Raw genomic sequence first — 6,000 nt, forward strand, 5'->3', positions numbered from 1 at the left:
CATAGTGGTGGAGGTTGCATGAACTTTACTGATACGACATACAGTATGTGTCATAAGTGTGAATGTTGTTAGTACCTAACTGCCAGTAGTAAACATAGCCAGTACCTTGTTCATACAGCATCTTTCCAATTATTTAGTGTTTCTTCAGTATGTAAAGTCAGTGTTGAATGATACCTGAAAATAATGTTTCATGTTGTTGCTGTTGGCACTCTTGTTCTTCATGATTTTCAATTCTCTTGTGCTTTTCTACAGTAATTTTGGTCTTTATTTGTTTTAAGGCAAGGATGCATTCAAATCAACAGTGTCCTTTCTTGTGGCATTCTGGTCTATAGCATGTACCGGTACCTAATCATTTCAACTTATTCATACATGAGATGGTTACTTTGAGAAAGTAATTGAGATTAGTTTAGGAAGAATGTTTTTACTTTCCAGGACTACTGGTTCATGCACTGTATTTTTACATATGGCTGGAGCCCCACAATTGTCACAGAAGAAACATACATCCCCTTCACCTTTTACAGTACTATGTTTTTGAACCGAATGATATTGCATACAATTCAGCTTATGTTGATAAAATGCCATCTGATAATTTGTAGCCAATTTCCGTTTCTAAACACATATAATTACTGAGGTCTGTTATCAGGATCCCACACCCTGCTTCGCATATTATTCATGACTGATCCATCACAATAAATGTGGACTGTGCCACTATCAAAGCATCTATACGTTTTTCAAACATTATTTTCATCGTGCCAGCAGAGTCCAAACTTTTTTTTTCTATTCAAGGGCATTACATCTACATCTGTATCCTTTTTTTTTTTTTTTTCTCATGATGGTACTTTTTAGGGTTTATCATGATGTATGCGGTTGCAACGTAGGGTGTAATTCTATATGTTCACCTAGTCGTATTATGTATCCTCTCTTACCTTGTTTCCAGAATGCTCTGATTTTAATTATTCAGTCTTTGACATTACTGAAGAGTTTGTTATCCCACTCGTTTTCGTATGCGTGATGGTAGCTGCTATTCTAGTGTCCTCCACTCTGTTTTTATGCTTGGTAATCCTAGCTCTATTTTCATGGCATCTCTCATGGCATTTTTTGGACAAGCAAAAATTATTCTCATCTCTTTGTTCTGTAATTTTTCAGATTTATCAAATATTCCTTTATCAAGGCACGAGAGGATTGGACTAGCATATTCAATTCCTAATTTAATAGTGCTTATGTAAATTATTTGTACAACAAGCACACCGGCTCCTGCACTACTCCAGGCGAAAGATCTCAAGGGTTGCATTTGTGCTGCGCATTGCGTTGTGAGGTGGTTTGTCTCTGCTTCCTTACACTCTGCTGTAAAGCAAACATATATTTCATGGTGTATAAAACTCCGTACTCTATGATTTTCTCACAAAATGTTAAATGTATATTGTTAAGAGCTGGAAACTAGAACTTCGTTTTCTTCATTAGTTACGAACCCCATGTGCAGTATTAATGTGCTAAAATGATTTAAACCAGTTTGCATATTGTGAAATCACCAGGACTGATGCATAATATCGTCTGCATATAGACCTTTTGTAACTCCAGGAGCTAATTTTGAATATACAGTTTTGTTCAGTCACACATTAAACAATATAGGGCTTAGTCCTCTCCCATGAGGTGTACCTAACTCGTTATTTCTCGAGGGAAAGTGTACCCTGGTGCCGTACTTGTACCCTCCACCCAAGTAAATACTCACTCACTCAGCACATTGGTTCCCCCTTGCACTTCCATGTTGGCTAATTCATACAACATTCTCCATTAGCTCAGTGAGTTGCACCCTTGAGATCAATAAACACCCTGCAGTAGTCAGATTCACCGGATGGACACAATCACAGTGTCAGTTTTTCGTGAACCTTTTACAAAGTCATGCAGATTATCACTAGGCTTAATCACCAATGGGGTGCAACAGTTTCTCTAGAATTACTTTTTCCATCATTCTGGAGAAGGATGATGGCAAAGAAACGAGTCTATGTCTTCCATTAGCTTTGGGTACAGGGACTGGAAGGGCTTTCCTCCATGATTTTGGTTGTTTACCTTCCCTAAAGCTTAAATTATAAGTTTCAAGTGGGAATTGCCATTCATGTTTGCTTGGCAGTTTAAGATATTATAAGTTATTCTCTTTTCTCCCGGGCCAGTGGATATCCTATTGACCACAACTAGGGGACGGGAGGGAACGGGGGTTATGAAGGCGGTGGCAGGGAGAGGGTGACAGGGAGGGGACATAGGAGAAGGGAATGAAGAGTGATGGGAGACTGAAATGTCCATCACAGTATAACTTTTGTATGAAGCACCACATTTTCCCAGGTGCTCGAGAGAGAGAGACAGAGAGAGAGAGACAGAGAGAGAGAGACTGTAATGATGAGTATTGTACGATTATGGGTACGTTCACCGATTTAAGCGTGGCGATGAATTGTTTCAAAACTTTCTCTACGAAAAAGCACAAAAACAACAATTGGGCCCACTGGCGCAAATCTGATAATAGCTGGTGTTACACGAAAAAAAAGAAAAGAAAAAAAGACGAGAATGGAATCTAAATGCGTTACTGATAAACGCACATTAGCTAAAGTTTTGTCAGAGATATTTACCAAAATCTAGGAAAATGAAAACCTGTATGGCAGTAATTTTACCAGATATCGTACTGTTTTTTCTCTATTTTCGTTTCAATATTCACTCGAGACTGGATACCGGGCTAATGTATGGCCCGGCCTCTAATATAGGTGGATGAAATCTTCAAACGAACGAACGAACTCGAGACTGATTGATGATGAGAGTAAAACCAGGCAATTTCATTTACTACTCTGCTCAAGTAGGTTTGTACATAGTGAACCAGAGGAAGTATTCATACAGATTCTAGAGCCTAGGTTACTAATGAAATATTTACATCTTTATTTTCACCCATACAGCTACCAGCGATTGTGGTACCGGTAATAATTTAATGAAGATCTGTTTATTGTAAAAAATTAGTTAGGGTGGTTTCTTTATTTAAAAAAAAGGCATAATCTCTTTCTGCAATTAATGATCCTCCATTAAATTTAAGTATCATCACATTTTTTTTTTTTTTTTTTCATATTTTATCACTTCAATATCACTCTAATACGAATGTGAAGTGTTTGGAAGCTGTACGAGTGAAGACAAATGTAGACACAAGCAAGCAATCATAACCAAGAGTAGTGTTGGGAGAGCTGATAAACACTACCTGAGGGTGCACAGACGCAAGTGAGGTGATTATGAGCTGTATTGTAAGTGGCTGAAGATTTCGTGACTACTCGTCCCGTTCAAATTAATCTGTGTATTAACGTAAATCTTATTATTCTCGTGTACTTAGTAACTGATCTAATCCAGGCCGAACTTTAAAACTATATAAGCAGCTCACAAGGGGAATATTCAGTAGTAATATGTAAAATATATAGTATAGGATGAGGTGCCACGAATCGTATCTTGATGACAGGACTGCAGCTTAGGAGTGGCGTGGCCGCTGTGGTGACCGAAATCTTTTAAAAATATGGTCATTGTCGAATGACACGAGAGGGGCGATGGTGTGACTCTCTCTCTCTCTCTTAATTCCTTCTGTCTCTTCTCTTGTCTTCGTTCTTCCTCTTTATCTCTCACTCCATCTTGCGCACTATCCCCGTCTCTCTCTCATGTCTCCTCTTGCTTTTCTATCCATTTTCCTCCCTCCCGTTTTCTTCTATTCTCTCGTTTCTTCCTTCTCCCTCGTCCTCACCTTCTCTCTGTTTTCTTGTTTTCTCTTCATATCCTCTTCCTCTCATTCTTTCTCTTTACTTACCTCATCTTTTTTTACTTATTCCTACACCGCTTCCTCTTATTCTTCTCTTTATTCTCCTCTTCTTTTTTCTTCTTACACCTCTTCATCTTTTTTTCCCCTCTTCCTGTTCCCTAATACCACCCCACACAGACATTTCTTTCCTGATTACCAATTTCCCTCCCTCACAGCTGATTGTACCAAAGTTTAGTGGAAAATCACGGTACCTGGGGGCACGTGCGCGAAGCCTGGAGTCTCCAAGAGTCAGCTGGAGGTTTTATGAGCACACCATATTGCAAGGGGCTCAGGATAGTCGTCTTCCCTTAACTCCTTATCCCGTTCACTACGTAAGGTTGAGTACTGTATAGCGGCAGACTAATTCTTCCCCAAAGTCTGGATCTTCATTACGATGCCATCTTCTTTATACTCCATCCACTTCCAGACTCTTTTGTTTTATTGGGAAAGACCTCATTTGCTACGGATATTAATGAAGATTATAACAAATTCCAAAAGTTGTCTCCAGAACAAAGTAAAATCGTCTGGAGGTAGTTAAAGGAAAACGAAAACTTATTCTCGGACTGAAGGGGTTAGTCTCTTCAGCACAATGAAGCAGTATTGTATTTCGTTTCACCCATCACCATTCGTTGTTTACCTTAGGAAAGACCCCCTCGACTTTCCCCCAGCGTTGAAATATAAAAGTTTTAATCTCTGTGCTACATACCTGCATCAGAACGATAGCGACATTTTTTTTTTCCCCCTTTATTCCCACAGACGATGTTATTCCGCTTCAGAGATCCTCTAGTAGTGAACGGTAGAGGAAACTATACAGTAACATCACAAATATAAAGAGAGCTTTGTTGCCAAGAGACAACGTCTTCTTTTTTCTGGCAGGTATTTTTAAACGATTTCAATCAGGTGAAAGATTTTACTGTTGCTGTTGTTGGTTTTGTATCACCAGACTAATCCGAGTGAGATCCCGCTGTACTACAGCAATTCGCCATCCTTGGAGCTAAAAAACATTTTCAACATCAGGCAAAGGAGTTGCCCAGGTAAATCGGAGCTATGTCAATGCTTCCCCCTTCAGCACCCTTATGTTTATCAACATAAGAAAGACTGCTTGTACAGGAAAGGATTCTTGAAGATCGTGTCGTTCTCTGATCCATTCATTCAGGAATAAAAAATCTTTCGTAAAATGAAGGAAATCGCCTTGAAATTCAATGATTAAGTCATAGGACTGAGGGAAATAATGCCTACTTAAGCCACAACATTTTCATCGTCATCGTCATCTTAACCCTTCTGTTCCATTTACACATTGGGGAAGAGTCCATAAAGAAAGGAGTTAAGTACAGAAGTTGGAAAAGTATTAAAATACCTCCTGCATAATTCGTACACCTTAATATGATGGAGATTTTGACCGTTCTAAAGCCTTTATACGCTGACTAGCACCATAATCTGGTGTTAATCTCATGCTACCGTTCAGCATTAATTTGAGATGGGGAGGTGGCAGTTCAGTGCCAACTCAAAGTAGACAGAGTATAGCACAGTGGGTAACAAATTCATTCGGTCATTCATTATCAAATTCATCGATATTCTCGGCTCCACTTCGCAAGTCGAGTGGTCAACGCAAGCTGTGCCACGTTCTACCTGCGTGATGGGGACAAAATAAAAAAGGATGGTCAATACACTGCATCCCATGCGATTCCCTTGTGCTGTAGGGACAACTCACTCAAATAGTGCGGGTGTGGGAGTACCCACGCGCGTTGAACTGACGTAGCCAGGGATTTTTTGTGAATATACCAATGATTAACATTTCTTTTTATCTTGTGCAGTGCAGGCACTGGTAACGCTGGCAGATGCCCTCACACGCCTTGGGAATAGGCAAGAGAAACGAAATAAACAGAACACCTGCTTTAGCAGCTTTGACTCAGCGGTGGCTGAATCGGTAGAGAGGCGGATTGCAGTCCTAATGGACCCAGGATCGAATCCCGGCTGGGGCAGGGAACAGTTTAAGGATTTGAATTTCCTAAGAGCAGACTTTCCTGATCTACCAGATGATCCGCCGACATGTCAAAAAAATACCCCCGCTAATACCAGTACATCAATCCTGTATGAGACAGCCTTAGCATGTATTCAAAATTGATGGTGGGTGTTAGCGCCGAAGTGGTGACATGTGGAGGTGTAGGAGGACTCTTGGGCCTTGGGAT

Source organism: Coenobita brevimanus, chromosome 30, assembly GCF_032717465.1.
Source record: "Coenobita brevimanus isolate Jiangsu-jjx chromosome 30, ASM3271746v2, whole genome shotgun sequence".
Classification (NCBI taxonomy): domain Eukaryota; kingdom Metazoa; phylum Arthropoda; class Malacostraca; order Decapoda; family Coenobitidae; genus Coenobita; species Coenobita brevimanus.